This window comes from Asparagus officinalis, chromosome 1 (genome assembly GCF_001876935.1).
Source record: "Asparagus officinalis chromosome 1, Aspof.V1, whole genome shotgun sequence".
NCBI classification, from domain to species: Eukaryota; Viridiplantae; Streptophyta; class Magnoliopsida; order Asparagales; family Asparagaceae; genus Asparagus; species Asparagus officinalis.
In genome coordinates this window covers 44304362-44323654 of record NC_033794.1, presented here as the reverse complement: position 1 = coordinate 44323654, position 19293 = coordinate 44304362, and positions in this window count along the sequence as shown.

Below are 19293 nucleotides of genomic sequence, written 5' to 3'. Positions count from 1 at the left end.
TATAGCGAATTTATTATTGATGATATTATTCCCTTGCAAGAATCTTGGTAAGGGATTTCCCCATCCTTACCTTCTACCGAGGAAGCATAGAGAGCATCGCGAGATGCCTTAAATCAAACTCCTAAAGGAGTTGTGGATTGATGTTTGAAATCAAGAGATAAATAAGATCTTGACCTTCACTTGAGGTGAGGGTCGAGATTTTTTCACTCTTGGTGAAGTTCATTTGGTTTTTAGCTAAGCTCAAACTATTTTCGGCAAAGGTTGCCTTTTACACATGCGGGGGTCAATTTAGACCCGAGAGTCACACTATGACAAATCCTACGAAAACTGTGAACAGTCGCCGTAGATGAAGTGTGGTTTGTAGAAATAAATTCATCAAACTTTGCTTGGTCAAATACAATGACCAGCGATTCATCAAATGACACGAGTGTATTAGTGTCGGTGTGTGACACAATTTTCTCATCGTAGGGGAAAGAAGTCCCCAGTGGAATCGCCATTCTATTTCGTGTCTTTTTAAATTGTAATTTGCACATATTACAATAAAAAATATAATGAAATAAAGGAAAATTTATATTTTTTGGGGTTCTTTTTTATGTGTCTGTAGGCAATAAAAATTTCCTTTGATCCCTATCAGAGAAGTTCAGAACACAAACTGCTAAAACCTCACCTGAAATAGCTGAAAAGGGGAAAACGCTGATATCTCTCAAACCGGAAGGAATTTGACAAAACAGAAAAAAGAAAACCAAACCCTATGGGGTGGGTTTGGTTGGCTCCATCTCGTCGAGATAGTCAATTTTCATATATAATTTGTCAAATTCCGACTTACGGTTTGAAAGTTATGACCTGTTCTTCATGGCCTGTTCTAGAGCTCGCCTGCATAAGACAAGCTCGCCTGCATAAGTCAAGCTCGCATGCACAACATCGCCTGACAACTTGAAACTCGCATGCATGATCCAGGCTCACCCGAAGGCCGAGCTCGCCTGTAGCACACTGGCTCGCCTGCATGCCAAAGCCCGCCAAGCTCGCCTGCAGACCTAAGCTCGCCTACTCGCCTGAAAGCTCGCCAGCTCGCCTGACGGCCCAAGCTTGTCTGCAATGTCAAGCTCGTCTGCACGGCTAGACCAAGTCAGCCACTTGAGCTTAAAAGGTAGGAGTGGGTACACCCACTCCCCATGATCTAAAGGATGGAGTATGTGTAAAACCCCAAAAATTTCTACAATAAATAAATGTGAATTATTAATAGTAAATATTTTCCTTGTGATGAATAATCATATATATATACACATATATATGTCATATGAATGTAATTATCTGTGTTTGAGAACCCAACAAGTGATTTTAAGTGAAAGAAATCGGCCAGCGTGTGAAATGCCCAGCAGCAGGCATTTTGGTGCTGCGCGGTCGACCGACGCGGTCGACCGACGCGGTCGACCGCACAGCGGTCAGAGAGCTTCCACGTTTTGTTTTCTTTGCGGTTTTGTTTCGGGTCTTTTGGGTTTCGGGTCGGGTTAGGGAGTTAGTATTTATACCAACTCAACCCAGGAGAGCCTCTCTTCACCTCAGGCTCAAAACCCTAGCCCCCATCTCTCAAATCTCAAACCCTAGCTGGATTTGGTGCTTAGGAGGAGATCTGGAGGAATTTTTCAGCGGGATTTTGGATTGGCAGCGTAGAGAATCAACCTCCTGCAGATCTAGGGCTTTCGTCAACACCCAAGGCGAGTAACTTCTCGCCCAACCCCCACCCCCTTTTGTTTTCATGTCAAGAATTGAGTTTTATTGGGTTTCATCGAGCCAAATTCGTATTTTGGATAGCTAATAGATCATTATGGCATAAAGTATGAATTTGGGGTATTATTTATTTTTAAAACTCACCAATGATTTTCTGTTTAAAGATCTAGATCTGAAAATATCTAAAAAGGAGTAAAAACCTTGTTTTTATTGCTAACGATGGGTAAATCATGTTTATATGTATATGGGATCTTTGTGACAAGTTTTAAAGGTTTAAATTCGCGATTTACTGCTTCATGACACTTCCATAAGTTGGGTTTTTGTTTAAAAAAAAAGGCGGTCGACCGGAGCGGTCGACCGCTGAGCTCGTTTTGAGGCTTCGGTCGACCGCAAATTATTTCGGTCGACCGCGACGTTCTTCCGGTCGACCGCCAGTCGCATATCAGAGTGCGGTCGACTGGTGCGGTCGACCGCCGTACTCTCTGTTGTATTTTCCCTGTTTTGTACATTTTTGAATATTTGTTCAGGTTCGAGTGATTTCCTGGACTATCTGACATTGGTATTTGGTCTTACTATGTACCCAGGCAGGATAGAAGACCTGAGGGTACCAATTATGGATATATACACTGTTTTGACTGTGAATTGATATAGGTAGATTTCACTACGTATCCAAGTGATATTTTCACCATTTCACAGTTCTCGTGTTGGACTAAAATCCACAGTCCTCGTGTTGGACAAGCATTACCTTTTAGTCCTCGTGTTGGACACCCTTCCCACTTAGTCCTCGTGTTGGACATGCATTGCTATTTAATCCTCGTGTTGGATATACATTACCATCCGGTCCATGCGTTGGACAACGGTCACACCCGGTCCATGCGTTGGACAACGGTCACACCCGGTCCATGCGTTGGACAACGGTCACATCCGGTCCATGCGTTGGACAACGGTTATATTCAGTTCATGAGTTGGACGTTTACTTCATGCAGTCTATGGGTTTCCATGAGTTGGACGTTTAATTTATATAGTTTATGTTTTGGACACTTAATCGTTTTCTGACATGTCACTCATGTGAGTTTATGTCATAACACTTATGTAAATCTCGATATGATATTCATGTAAGTAATAACATGATGTTCATGTTAGCTATGGTATGGCACTGTATTTTTGCTCTGAGATTAGCTGTATTTCTTTTATTATTGTTTTCTGTACTAGAACCTCGGGTCTGGTGTTTAGAGATTTACAATTTGAGATACAAGGTATATACATGAGGGTTTCCTTGTTTGGATTATTTCGCTCGACGTACCTATGCTCGTGTTGTAAATTTCTAAATACTAAAACCCTCTTTAGTAAGATAAATGATTTTAGATCTATTATATACTCACTGTATTTTCTTAAACAACGAGCCCTTTTCCCTTGGGGTTGGTTGTGATGTTACTCGCTAGCGCTTTGACGCTCGTTGTCCCTCCCCCTTTCAGGTAACAAGCCAGGAGCCCGGAGAGTCGCAGGTTGATGGCGACACACTTTAGTGTTCAGCTGTCTATTTTAGCTATGTTTTATTTTGGAGTTCCACAGTAGATTTGTGTTTAGACATTTGAGAGTCTTGTTCTAGAAGTTGTAAAGGCTGTGTGCCTTATTTCCTTTTCGTCAGATATTTGTATTTGAGACTTGTTGAGTATTTCAGATCTACTCAGACCTTGACTATGTATTTCTGTATTGTTGGATGATGAAATATTTATGTGACTATTATCATTTCATCAGTATTCCTTGCATTATCTTTTACCTGTTTTGTACCTACACCAGTTGTTGACTCTACTAGATAGATGTTAATTGTGATGGTGAAACATGTTATTGCACGGTGTGGTGCATAGCAGGTTTGACATTCTTGGTTTCACCTTGGACTGCAGCCTTGTGTGAACCCAGGGGCGTCACATTGATGCTCTTTAATATAAGGACTAACCGCCTTGAGTTAAAGATCCAAGTTATCGTTTTTGTGCTAATCTGAGTCGTGGAGCTAGGATAGAGTTTCCTAGGATTCATGTATAGAGTCCGTAAGGATTTCCTAGTATGAGTGAGGACGATATATGCGTATATCTCAAAATTTGAGAATTTTTTTTATGATAACTATTTTTGTATAAGTTTAAAGTATTTGTGCAAATACTATATGTTGTGAAAATTTTATTGTGATACGTTATTTATAGAGGTCTATTTTGACTCCTAAACCCTTATTTTCTTTTGAGCAGAGATGTCAGAATATGATATGTCACGTACTCAGAGATCTGGACAGGCTGAACCACAGCAAAATCCACCTGAGCCGTAGCAGGCTCCCCAGTACCTGGTAGATCTTATTGCTCCCCTAGTCGCTAGGATAGCAGCAATCGAGGAGCTTGTGGCGAATCACATTACACCACCACCACCAGTAGCTGAAACCGCCATTTCTCAAGAAAATAGGACAGCTAAGTTCCAGAAGGACGAGGAAGGGAGTGCTAAGAGAGGGCACGCCGGAGACAAGGGCAAGAACAAGAGACCCTTGATTGAATCCCAAGAGCATCAGCAGAGCCCTCATAAGAAGGGATCTCAACAGGATCAGAGAGCAAGTCAGCAGCACAAGTTCCGGGGATCTTGTTTTAACTGTCGCAAGGTCGGATACAAGGCATTAGAGTGCCGCAGTGCACCAACAAGAGCTCAGAAGGGAAATGGTCCAACTCAGCAGCAACAGAAGACTAAGGGGCAGGCTCTAGCAGTTCAGGAGGTTCCCCAGGGGCAGATTGTCCCATATTCTCCAACACCAGCATCAAAGCAGTTTTCATCCACCGGCAGAGTATATGCAGTAGTTCCGCATGATCATGGAGCAGGCAGATCAGTTATGGAGGGTACGTCCCTCATAAATCATTTTCCCCACCCTGCCCGTATTCTTTTCGATTCGGAATCGTCGCATTCCTTCATATCGCATGCATTTATGGCTAGACTCCAGCTTGTAGCTCAGCCTCTAGACACCCCTTTTATCTGTTTCCACCCCTTTAGGAGAGGTATCGCTTCTGGAGAGCGTTTGTAGGAGGTGTACCGTCAGTTTAGACGAGTCGGAGTTCATAGTCGATTTGATAGTGTTGCGTATGTCCGAGTTCGATGTCATCCTTGGTATGGATTGGTTGTCTTCCTACCATGTTAGCATTGACTGCTTTGCGAAGACAGTCAAGTTGCGAATGTCCGATGGGTCCGAGATTATTGTAGCCGCCTCTTAGGGCAACCGACTTGCGGAGTCATTTCTGGCGTACATCAAGGAGGTGATGCGACGGGATCAGGGTGCTGAGTTATTGGAGACTAGAGTTGTCTCAGAGTATCAGGATGTCTTTCAGGACATACCTGGATTACCTCCAGTGAGAGAGGTGGAGTTTTGCATTGAGTTGCAGCCAGGCACAGCCCTGATATCCCGCGCACCCTATCGTATGGCACCAGCTGAGATGAGGGAGCTTCAGACCCAGTTGGACGAGTTATTAGCTCAGGGTTTTATTCGCCGGAGTCATTCTCCGTGGTGCGCGCCGGTCCTCTTCGTGAAGAAGAAGGACGGTAGTATGAGATTATGCATAGATTATAGAGAGTTGAACAAGGTCACTATCCGGAATAGGTACCCACTACCTAGGATTGATGACTTGTTTGACCAGTTGCAGGGTGCGCAGTATTTCTCGAAGATTGATCTTCGTTCTGGCTATCATCAGTTGCGGGTTAGGGAGATTGATATTCCCAAGACCGCCTTTCTTACTCGATATGGATCCTTCGAGTTCCTGGTCATGCCATTTGGGTTGACCAATGCACCCGTGATATTCATGGATTTGATGAACCGGGTTTTCCGTCCCTTCTTAGATCAGTTTGTGATCGTATTCATCGACGATATTCTCATTTACTCGAGATCGGAGGCAGATCATGAGGAGCATCTATGGATAGCGTTGAGGACCCTTCAGGAGCACCAGTTGTATGCCAAGTTCAGCAAGTATGAGTTTTGGCTTTCAGAAGTCATATTTCTTGGCCATATTATCAGTCGAGAGGGTGTAGCGGTGGATCCGGCTAAGGTCACGGCAGTTCTTGATTGGGAGCCATCGAAGACGGTGTCAGAGATTCGCAGCTTTTTGGGTTTAGCTGGATATTACAGGAAGTTTATTCAGGATTTCTTGAAGATTGCGACGCCGATTACACGCCTTACGAAGAAGGGTGTACAGTTCATATGGAGCATGAAGTGCCAGGAGGCCTTTGGTATTTTGAAGGCTAAGCTGACTACAGCGCCAGTTCTGACCATTCCAAGCAACGACAGGACATTCGTTGTGTATACAGATGCATCGTTGGCAGGCTTAGAAGGCGTACTGATGCAGACTCAGAGGGTAGTAGCCTACATCTCACGGTAGTTGAGGGTGCATGAGCGGAACTACCCCACTCATGACTTAGAGTTAGCAGCAGTGGTGTTTGCACTGAAGTCATGGAGGCACTACTTGTATGGAGTGCAGTTTGAGCTATTCACAGACCATCAGAGTCTGAAGTACCTCTTTTCTCAGAAGGAACTCAATCAGAGGCAGAGGAGGTGGATTGAGTTTATCAAGGACTACGAGTTCGCGATTCAGTATCATCCAGGGAAGGCGAACGTCGTAGCAGATGTTTTGAGTAGGAAGCGACGGCATCGGGTTGCGGCTTTGAGGTGTTCTTTGTACAGAGATCTTATCACTCTTAGCCAGTTTGATATTAGACCCGAGATTGGAGGAACCAGTGCATTCTTGGGAGCTATGTCAGTGCAGCCATCTTGGAGTGACAGGGTTGTCAGAGCTTAGTTGGAGGACTCTTGGATTCAAACCCGTAAGGGGGAGATTTCCAAAGAGCCTAAGGCGGACTGGACCATTGGAACAGATGGAGGATTACGGATGAAGGGTAGATTGGTTATGCCAGCCAGTGCAGAGTTGAAGAGGGAGTTATTAGATGAGGCGCACCGTACTCGGTACACAGTACATCTAGGGACTACAAGATGTACAAAGACCTGAAGAGGCGTTTCTGGTGGAGTGGTATGCGGAGAGGGATTGCAGACTATGTGGCTAGATGTTTTACCTGTCAGCTGGTGAAGGCAGAGCATCAGAGACCGGCAGGGACACTGTAGCCTTTACCCATTCCAGAGTGGAAGTGGGCAGATATTTCCATGGATTTTATTGTGGGGTTGCCGAAGTCGAAGAAGGGGAATGATTCAGTTTGGGTGATAGTGGACCGGTTGACGAAGTCAGCACATTTTATTCCAGTGAGGACCACTTATACAGCCGAGACTTATGCGAGGAGGAGTACCGGACACGATCGTGTCAGATCGAGGATCGGTTTTCACTTCACATTTTTGGAGGAGTTTTCAGTACTCATTTGGCAGCAGGCTATCTTATAGCAGTGTATTCCACCCCCAGACGGATGGACAGATGGAGAGGGTGAATCAGGTATTAGAGGACATGTTGCGGGCATGTGTCATTGACTTCCAAGGTAGCTGGGAGGATCATATTCTACTGGTAGAGTTTGCTTATAACAACAGTTATCAGGCGACGATCGGTATGGCTCCATATGAGGCATTGTACGGGAGACCCTGTAGGTCACCGATATGTTGGGTAGAGCCGGAAGATAGCTTGATGCTTAGACCGGAGTTGGTGAGGCAGACTACTGAGAAGGTAGCTTTGATCAGGGAGCGGATTTTAACTGCTCAAAGTTGGCAGAAGAGTTATACAGATAAGAGGCGAAGACCCTTGGAGTTTCAGGTGGGAGACTCAGTCATGCTGAAGGTATCGCCTATGAAAGGCGTACAGCGATTTGGGTGACGAGGGAAGCTTGCGCCGAGATATATTGGACCTTTTCAGATCCTAGAGCGCATTGGAGCTGTGTCATACAGACTAGATCTTCCAGCATCGATGTCTAGTATACACAACGTGTTCCATATTTCTATGCTTAAGAAGCACTTGCATGATGAGGAGCAGCAGCGAGTATTGGATGCACCGGTGATCGAGCTTCAGGATGATTTGACTACTATTGAGATTCTGGTTCGTATTCTTGCCATAGAGGACAAGAGGCTTAGAAACAAGGTAATTCCCTTGGTGAAAGTTCAGAGGAACCGAGGAGGCATTGAGGAGATTTCTTGGGAGCGCGAAGAGGACATGCGTCGTGACTACCCACACTTGGTTGAGCAGGTAAATAAATTCTCATTTATGATTACATATCTTAACTTATTACCCACACTTGGTTGAGCAGGTAAATAAATTCTCATTTATGATTACATATCTTAACTTATGTGCATATCCTTGGTTATGTGCATATCCTTGGTTATGTTTGCATTTAACGTTATAATGAGAATACTTTCGCTTAATTTTTAATCTTTTGGAACACATGGTATATGGATGGGGGGTTCCTTGTTTGGATTTTTCGCCAGATGTACTAGTTCCACTAGATTAGGATTTGAGCGAGAATATTATCATTTTAGATCGTTAAGTGTAAATATCTCTATAAGGTTATCTAAGAGTTCATTTTTTTCAAGTTCGCATGATTTCCAAATTTCGAGGACGAAATTCTTTTAAGGGGGGAAGAATGTAAAACCCCGAAAATTTCTACAATAAATAAATGTGAATTATTAATAGTAAATATTTTCCTTGTGATGAATAATCATATATATATACACATATATATGTCATATGAATGTAATTATCTGTGTTTAAGAACCCAACAAGTGATTTTAAGTGAAAGAAATCGGCCAGCGTGTGAAATGCCCAGCAGCAGGCATTTTTGTGCTGCGCGGTCGACCGACGCGGTCGACCGTGGCGGTCGACTGACGCGGTCGACCGCACAACGGTCAGAGAGCTTCCAGGTTTTGTTTTCTTTGCGGTTTTGTTTCGGGTCTTTTGGGTTTCGGGTCGGGTTAGGGAGTTAGTATTTATACCAACTCAACCCAGGAGAGCCTCTCTTCACCTCAGGCTCAAAACCCTAGCCCCCATCTCTCAAATCTCAAACCCTAGCTGGATTTGGTGCTTAGGAGGAGATCTGGAGGATTTTTTTAGCGGGATTTTGGATCGGAGCGTAGAGAATCAACCTCCTGCAGATCTAGGGCTTTCGTCAACACCCAAGGCGAGTAACTTCTCGCCCAACCCCCACCCCCTTTTGTTTTCATGTCAAGAATTGAGTTTTATTGGGTTTCATCGAGCCAAATTCGTATTTTGGATAGCTAATAGATCATTATGGCATAAAGTATGAATTTGGGGTATTATTTATTTTTAAAACTCACCAATGATTTTCTGTTTAAAGATCTAGATCTGAAAGCTTCGGTCGACCGCTAATTATTTCGGTCGACCGCGACGTTATTTCGGTCGACCGCAAATTATTTTGGTCGACCGCGACGTTCTTCCGGTCGACCGCCAGTTGCATATCAGAGTGCGGTCGACCGGTGCGGTCAACCACCGCACTCTCTGTTGCATTTTCCCTGTTTTGTACATTTTTGAATATTTGTTCAGGTTCGAGTGATTTCCTGGACTATGTGACATTGGTATTTGGTCTTACTATGTACCCAGGCAGGATAGAAGACCTGAGGGTACCAATTATGGATATATACACTGTTTTGACTGTGAATTGATATAGGTAGATTTCACTACGTATCCAAGTGATATTTTCACCATTTCACAGTTCTCGTGTTGGACTAAAATCCACAGTCCTCGTGTTGGACAAGCATTACCTTTTAGTCCTCGTGTTGGACACCCTTCCCACTTAGTCCTCGTGTTGGACATGCATTGCTATTTAATCCTCGTGTTGGATATACATTACCATCCGGTCCAAGCGTTGGACAACGGTCACATCCGGTCCATGCATTGGACAACGGTCACATCCGGTCCATGCGTTGGACAACATTACCATCCGGTCCATGCGTTGGACAACGGTCACACCCGGTCCATGCGTTGGACAACGGTCACATCCGGTCCATGCGTTGGACAACAGTCACACCCGGTCCATGCGTTGGACAACGGTCACATCCGGTCCATGTGTTGGACAACGGTTATAATTAGTCCATGAGTTGGACGTTTAATTTATATAGTCTATGTTTTGGACACTTAATCGTTTTCTGACATATCACTCATGTGAGTTTATGTCATAACACTTATGTAAATCTCGATATGATATTCATGTAAGTAATAACATGATGTTCATGTTAGTCTGAGATTAGCTGTATTTCTTTTATTATTGTTTTCTGTACTAGAACCTCGGGTCTGGTGTTTAGAGATTTACAATTTGAGATACAAGGTATATACATGAGGGTTTCCTTGTTTGGATTATTTCGCTCGACGTACCTATGCTCGTGTTGTAAATTTCTAAATACTAAAACTCTCTTTAGTAAGATAAATGATTTTAGATCTATTATATACTCACTGTATTTTCTTATACAACGAGCCCTATTCCCTTGGGGTTGGTTGTGATGTTACTCACTAGCGCTTGACGCTCGTTGTCCCTCCCCCTTTCAGGTAACGAGCTAGGAGCCCGGAGAGTCGTAGGTTGATGGCGACACACTTTAGTGTTCAGCTGTCTATTTTAGCTATGTTTTATTTTGGAGTTCCACAGTAGATTTGTGTTTAGACATTTGAGAGTCTTGTTCTAGAAGTTGTAAAGGCTGTGTGCCTTATTTCCTTTTTGTCAGATATTTGTATTTGAGACTTGATGAGTATTCCAGTTTATCTACTCAGATCTTGACTATGTATTTCTGTGTGTTGGACGATGAGACATTTATGTGACTATTATCATTTCATCAGCATTTCTTGTATTATCTTTTACCTGTTTTGTATCTACACCAATTGTTGACTCTACTAGATAGATGTTAATTGTGATGGTGAAACATGTTATTGCACGGTGTGGTGCGTGGCAGGTTTGACATTCTTGGTTTCACCTTGGACTGCAGCCTCGTGTGAACCCAGGGGCGTCACACTATGGTTCTCCTCACCTCTAATGGTCACATCCTAAGATTTAAGGGATGGAGTTATGGTCCCCCTCAACCACAATCCCACAATTTGAGGGAGTGTCCTTGCTTCACCTCTATTATAAATAGCCAATGATGGCTATCAAAAGAGGGGTCTTGAACTCTGGATCAAGACCGAACCTATTTGGCTCCTTGGCAATCAGTTCTCTTAAGCTCTAAGAGAATCAAGCCTAGCTCTTTGCATTGTTCTTGCACTATAGCATCTTCTTCCAGCTTTCGGCCTTGATAGCCATTAAGCTCGGAAACTCGAATCCGATCAGCACGAGCTTCTACTACGTACTGAAGCTCACATGCAATCTCGATCGAATCGTCCAAGGGAAGCAAACTCAGTGCGAGAACTGAGCGAGGCATCCTATCGCTACCAAAGTCCCCATGTTAAACAAGGAGGGTCTTCCCTCTGTTTCTGTTATAATTTTGATTCATTAGTTTGTAATAAACTATTCTTATCAATACAAACGAGATCCCCATTTTGGAAAATCAAATTTTACTCCTACAGTGTCAGTGGAGCGTCGATCTTATACTTCGTTGGAACATTGATTAAGATGATGAGTCTTTTGCTATTGATGAGAGTTTAATGGCATGGAAGGTAGCTCAGTCTTCTCTTGGCACTTCTATTCAATGAAATCTCTCTAGGCATGTGTCTAGATCTGTAAATCTCCTTCGATTCTTATGGTGATCCTTATCATGCCAAAAATGAATGGTCTCCCCTCCTTTTATAGGCTAAAAGAGAGAGTTAATAACCCCTTAATTGAGGATTAAGTGGCCATCTAATAGGATACAGTGGGGAGGCAGTTATCTCTTCAAAATAACCCTAATAGGACAAGGTTCGCTAGCTAGTCGAAGGTCACTAAGGGCACGTGGGCGAAGTTTGTTGCTGAAGGTGTTGGCGAAGTTTGCTATTGAAGGTGTTAGCGAAGTTCACTATTGATATGAGCGAGGCTCGCTAAAGACGCATGGGTGCAATTTGCCAAAAGCATGATAACTTGGTCCACTTGAGTTGTTATGAGCGAAGTTCGTTGGGTGGAAAACTTTAATTATGAGTTTAAATTTAGCACAAAATTTGAATTACGATTCGGCCGACAAATAACGCCTTTAGACTCAGTCTGGGGTGTATTTCGGGAGTCGACTCACTCTTAACTTGGTTGTGTCGAGCCGAAATGAACTGTTTAACGAGGTTCGCTTGCTCGGTTGGACGACTTTCACTGTAGTTTGTTGTGGGTAAAGTTTTAGGCCCACTTCGAAGTACTTAGCCTATGGGCGTTCACTTCTTGGATCCAAGCTAAATATTGGCCTAGGTGAAAATATATTTTAACTATCTACAAAGTGCTTATGATCTCATTGGATAAGAGGGTGTTTCCCTAATGGCATCGACCACAAGTTTAAAGTCCTATCATACGCAGAGGTTCGATTAGCTGGTAAAGGGTCTACATAGATGTACCGCTTACCTTACGACGAATGGGGAGGGATATGATGAGGATCTCAGCTCGAGCTTTCACCCAACACATCCTGATATATGGGAGTCTAATATTGAGAAATTTGATAATGAGAAATATGAGGTTGGGGGATCTGTTGTGGATTAATCGCGAAGAGGGTCTAATGCCGCTGCTGTTGAGGGGTCATCTTCTTGACCTGATATTCTCACACGTGTTGCCAGAGCTGCTCTTCAAGAAACGAGGTGACCGTAGATGGGGATTGGGGCTAGAAATGATAGAGAAGTTCGTTCGTGAAGGAGGTAAATTGTTGCTAGAGTGACATCGATATCCTCTGTGAGGTTTCGTCCAGCTGGGCCTGAGTGACATAGCCAGAACAAGAACATTCCCATTGAGTGGATGGCTTAGGAGAGGTAAGGAAGATCTTGGTTGTCCCTAAATCTCCTCTAATGGCTGTTTGTCCTAAAGATGTGGTGCTACAATGACCTGCACAGAATAACAGAGGTTAGAGGCTTCATATATTGTTTCCTCTGGCATGCCCTCCGACGCTCATATCAATGACTTAATATGTTAGTTTGAAAAGAAAAATAGAATGTTGTCCTTAGAGTTTGTTCAGCAAAGCTTTGAAGAGCAAAAACAATGCTATTTATAAGAAGTTATTGAGGATATTTTCGTAATTTGACTGGTTGGTTGATCTGATATTGTGTCGTCACTTTACACTTGTCCACAGCGGATTGGTTAGAGGTAAAGAATTGTAGTCTTAGTATTCATGTAATAGCGACAGAATGATGGGATGATGGGTATTGTTGCTGGAGAGCCATCATCATGCATTAAATGCGATGGTGACCAAGTGGCAGAGTTTGGGTGCTGATTGTTCACCATTAAATGTAAACACTACTGATGAGATCGCCAACCATTTTATATCCCTGCGTGGAAGATGATCTTTTATTCGACTCAATGCTACTTCGGAGGCCGTCTTCAAGACACCTTTCATTCAGGACCTGGGTAACGCAGACGAGTCAGCTAAGCTGGCAGCTAGAATTTGCTTTGATCATCTGATCGGTCCCATTACTTACGCCACGTATATAGTTTAAAGACGTAATGATGTTCAGGGCATAACATTAAATAATAGGGAATAACTTAAAAGGATAAAACTCAAAATATTGTCATGAATCTTTTGTCTCAAAACTTTTCATGAATTTTTACTGTTTTATGCATAAAACTCAAATTTTACATCGAGTTAGCCAAACTTTATCACATAAGCATATCACTTGGCAACCATGTAATTAACTTTACGCTATCATGTTCATGTAATGTGCGTAAGGGTGGGTTCAACCAAGACTCAGCACTCAAACCCGACCAACAAACCTAGCTAAGGCAGTCATGGACCAGGACAGCTAGATTTATCTCAGTTGGGATACCATGCCTCACCCTTCCCAAGTCCAACTTATCGAAGTTTATCTAAATTAGAAATGATTGAATCAAATCATATAGTATCTTTAACAATTGTATTAAGAAATATTTATTGACAACCAATATATTTATATAACATCTTCTATAACTACTTGATCTATACACCGTCGAAGAAACCTTCCTCGGCCTATGATGTTAGGTCACGTTGATTTACTCACAGATCATGTAACTATCATAAGATGACACATGTGTTTTCTGATTTGCTCAGGCATATTCTGTTAGATATAGGTGCCCTGTAGGTAATAATTGTATAATGTAACAGGACCTATATGAATATAACATCCTTGTTCAAAATAATAGTATGCTATTTTGGTTAGATTTATCTGGTATTTTTAAATACAGATAAAGTCCTTAGAATGATACTAGACTATCAGACATTTCGGATATGATCGTAATGAAGAGATCTGATTTGTCGCCAACGTAAATTCTAAAATGTTCCTAGTTGATGAAGTGTTGAAATGGGACATCATCACTTTGGTAAGACTAGTGTATACTCTATTTCTCCTTTGGAAGGACGATGATTCATCTCTTAGATCATTGATGTGAGACATCAAGATATAGTATACAGGTGACTCATTAGTCAATGAGTTGACTGAACGACTCACTAAGAACATCTAGTTGGTAATTATACTTAACTGTCAAATAGAAGTTCTCAAGTGATATAGTACATAGTAGTCTCATGACCTGAGGCATGAGTGCAATATCTTACATGTCAGTATAGGTGTACTTAGACTTTTACCTAACCACAGTTCTCATCGAGTTGTGCATAACGGTTCTTGTTGGGTATATCCCGATGCATAAGTAGATATTGAGATGCCAAGATGTGATTCGTCTCTCCCAGTATAAGGGGTTGATGTCATAAGATTGTTTGATATAACTATAACCTGAAAATCCTTGGCCGAGGTAAATAAGATAAACTGATTGTCAGTTTGATCTTATAGGTTATGAGTTTAATATCTACAAACACTAATTGAGCAATTAGGGTTTGACAGTTTTCCATACCCTAGGCTTAATAGTTTGACATGGTTTGACGAAGAGACCGGACTGTACGATATTATCATTGAGTGGTCCTGATAAAATTGTGTTAGCATCTTACAGATATTTATCATAACTTATACCCGGGTAGTCTTCATGTGTAGCTAGCACCTCTGTTGTACTTGTGGATATGATCCACTGCCGAGTTCTTAAGTTGGGCCCTAGAGTCACACCAAGCGCGTACTTGAATCCTATGAAACACAATTTATAGAGTGATGCGTATGATTGATACGCATATATGATTTTATCGGATACACATAAACAGTTATGTATATCGATAAAATCGGAATGCTATGTGCTTAGGAAATAAATTCTAGTATTTTTCCTATAAAGTTAACTTTTAGTCAACTAGTTGACTTTTTGGTCAACAGTTGACTTTTGGTCAACTCATTGACTTTTTGGTCATATGATGACTTATTAATCAATGATTGGAAAATTACAAAATATCGTATTTATGAAATACAATATTGATTTGGTATTCTCATTTATGAAATACACATACCATGTATAATGAGTCATGAGATGAGTCATTTAGTGGTATGGTTTGAGCACATGGTTTATTAGCACATGATTTTAAAATGTAATAATTCATAAGATGATTCATTGCATGACTCACTAGATTAATCATTGATATTTGATGATTCATTGCATGACTCATAGGATGAGTCATTTATGTCATGAACACATTTCACTCTATAAATATGAGCTCTCTTTCTTATGGAAAGGCTAATGAAGAATTGGTTAAGTGTTTTTTTTCATAAGAGAATAAAAGAGAGCTCTCCTCTTACTAAATTCTAGCAATCTTGAGTAAGAGGAAGTAGTAGGATTTTATAGTACCCCCGGGTGGATATCTTACCTTGTGTCTCAAGAAGACTCCGATTTTATCAAGCCCACTTGAAGATTTGGAGATCCACTACGAGGAGATTTTCTACTACAAGGAGCAAGAGCTAAGGGTTGTTCGATCTTCCATCGAATCACGCTTCGAAAGTATGACTTTCTAACTCTTGAATGCTCTCTTTAATATAGGGATTATGTTAGATTTAATTAGGATGGTCCTATCATGTATTTTATGCTCTCTACATGCATAGCATAATTATACATACAGTATTCCGCTGCGTATTTTGCATGTAATTAGCATGAATTTCCTTCATATTCCTAAAAATAGGCTATCCCCTAAGGGCCCGTTTGGATAATGGAAGTATTAGAAGTAAGAAGTAGGTTATGAAAGTAACTTTCAAAGCTATGAAGTAGGAAGTATTGGAAATAGTATTTTTTTTTGTTTGTTTCATATATTTTTAGAAGTAATGGAAGTAGAACTTCTTCCTCTTCATTTACTTTTTTTGTTTGGATAACATTTAGAAAATATTATTAGGAAGTAATTTTATCAATGAAAAGTTGTTAGAAGTAACTAATAAAGGAAATATTAATAAAAAAATTATTTATGTCATAATTAATATGCATTTCAACTACTTCCGAGCTACTTCTGAGTATTGAGGATTGGAAAAATATTTTGGAAGTAAGGATGACACGTAGGCACAAATAAGCATTTAGGGAAGTATTGGAAGTAAGTTTTTCAGAAAACCAAACACACTTTTTTGCTTGGAAGTAGAAGAAGTAGCCTCTACTTCTTTTACTTCAGCTACTTCATAATTACTTCCGTGCAAACAAATAGGCCCTACATGCAGGTGAGTGGATCCATCATATATGATTTCTCAGCACCCTAGACCTAAATCTATGAACCGCACTCTAAAATCATATCCTAAAGTCATATTGTTTAGTCTCCTTCATTAATGAGCAAACTTAGGCATCGAAGGGGCAATGGTAAACCTTCCACCTTTGTTAATCTAACATTTTTTTCTATCTTATTTACAGATAATCTTGACCACGGATCATCTCCAACTTAATAGGACGATCAAGAAGCCCTCAACCTCGAGTTCAACCAAGCAGACTTAACAGGTTTAGTTCTTCCATGAATAAACACATTGGTTGTGAAAAATCTATCATGGTACTTTTCATTTAAATTTTCTATCATGCATTTGGAAATTGTGAAGAAACTCATTGGACAGCGTTAACATTAGAAGTCCACTCACACTGTAATGTAACTTTGATCTAATTTCTATAAAATAAAGAAGAACAATTTTGGACTCATGACAAACACTAGGCCCAGAACTGCTTGTTTGTCTGCAATCAGCCACACAAATCTTGCTCTTTTTGGGCCCAAGTTGGGCTCGTCCCGGTGCACGGTTCAGTGAATGAGGCGCAATTGAGTTGATCATACCTTCTTACGTCAAGCTATACCTATCTGTTTATTGAACGAATTAAAAATCTTTATTCATATAAGATTCATTTAATAATCAGAGAAATTTATATCCAACTGCCTACATTAACGATTGATTCTCAAAACGATTTATTAATGAAAGGAAAAAAAAACAATAACCATATGCGAACACATGTTTGAGTTCTCTAATCACTAAACACAATAGGGTTTTGTGGTTAAGTAATAAAACTTATTCTACTTTATTATTACCTATATGAGTTACTTTTATTTTTTTTTAATCTGATTATTATCCAAATCTATTTTTGCTAGAAGCTTTATTGACAAGATCGGAGTTTTGCAACCTTAATTTGCAATTTTTCTTTTTCTTTTATCTATTATTATTACTACTATTACTGTTACTACTACCACCACCACTGCTACTATTACTACTACTACTGTTATTATTACTACTACTAGTATTATCACTAGTATTACTATGACTATTGTAGTTGTTGTTATTGTTGTTGTTATTGTTTTTGAGCAGCTAATACTACTATTATTAGGATAATTATTATGAGACCCCTTTCAAATTTGATAAATTATTATGAAACTTCTCCATGTTATTATTTCAGTACAATACCTCCTGTTGTTAAATAAGCTGTTGAAACTCATTAGTGATCTATCTTTTTCTCTAAAATATTCCTCAGTAGTGTCTTCTTCAAACTATTGCAATGTTCATTTCCCTTCACTTCACATCAAACCCAAATAACCAAGACCATTGCAAAGAGAAAATTAGTGGAAGATCAAAATAATCTCGTCACTTCCTTTGATTTTAGCATATACTCGAAGTTACTTTCAGTTAATATATGTTTTGTCTATGAGAGAGAGGAGGAATATGTTGGATTTAATCTAATAAATCTAATTGTGGGCACATATGATTAATCAATGTGTATTTCTATCTTTCAGGATAACCCACTAAAGTGATCAATTAATTTGGGTTAATGGGTATTTAAATAAGTCATGGGGTTATATGTGCAGATACCAGGTTGTAATTGTGATTTGTTGAGGGGCCAAATTGTAAATGTACAACATCTATAAATAAGGGGGTATGGTCCCTAATCTAGGGTTACATTCTCTAATTCTCTTCACCCCCATCTAAAGGAGAAATTCGGCTATAGAGAAACCCTAAGGTTAGAAGATCCAAAACCCATCTCAGGTTCATCTATGGATTCAGATCTGTTCTCGGATGAACAGTAACGTTCGGGTGAACAGTAACGGTCATTGAAAATTTTCTCTCGGATGAACAATAACGTTTTTTTGATGAACAGTAACGTTTTTCGGATGAACAGTAACTTTTTTGGATTTTTTGGTTTTTTTCTTCGATTTTTTCTTGGTCTGGATCACGAAAATTTTTCCGATTCTGGAACTAGATTTGAAAAGAAAATCGAAGAATCTTTGGATTTTTTTTTTGGGTTTAATCTTCGGTCCCATGCTCCTCGCCGGTGAAGTTTCGCTGGCGGCCTCGCCCTCAACGGCGGCGGCGGCATCAGGAAACCCTAGGGTTTCGACCTCTTGGGTGCCGGAGCAATGGCGGCGACGGTTTAAGTTTGAAACCCTAAGGGATCGTGCGTGAAAACGTGGCGAACATTAAGGAGGTGGTTACCTCAAATTTTGGCGAAGCTGAAAGCTTCAAACGAACCTCGCGTTCGTTCTCAATTTAAACGAACTTCGCGTTCGTTCTCAGGTGAGCCTCGCGCTCAAGTTAAACGAACCTCGCGTTCGTTCTCAGGTGAGCCTCGCGCTCAATTCAAGTTGAGCCTCGCGCTCAGCTCTCAGGTAAGCCTCGCGCTCAATTCAAGTTGAGCCTCGTGCTCAGTTATCAGGTGAGCCTCGCGCTCAGTTATCAGGTGAGCCTCGCGCTCAGTTCTTAGGTGAGCCTCGCGCTCAATTCAAGTTGAACTCCGCGTTCATCCTCAGGCGAGCCCTGTGCTCAATCCAAACGAACCTCGCGTTCGTTCTCAACTTGAACATCGCGTTCATTTTTCAAACGAACCTCGCGTTCGTTCTCAAGTTGAACCCTGTGTTCGTTTTTAGTCGAACCTCGCGTTCAATTTTCAAACGAACCTCACGTTCGTTCTCAAGTTGAACATCACGTTCATTTTCAGACAAACCTCGCGTTCGTGCTTAAGTGAGTCTTGTACTCAATACAGTCGAACCTCGCGTTCGAAGTCAAGCGAACTTCGTGTTCACTATGGTTAAGCCTTGGCTTTTCATGGGTCCACTTTGGTATACTTAATTTATTCAATTAAGTTATGGGCCCTAATTAAGCTGTGAGACCCCAATTAAGTTTTTGGAAATTCAGT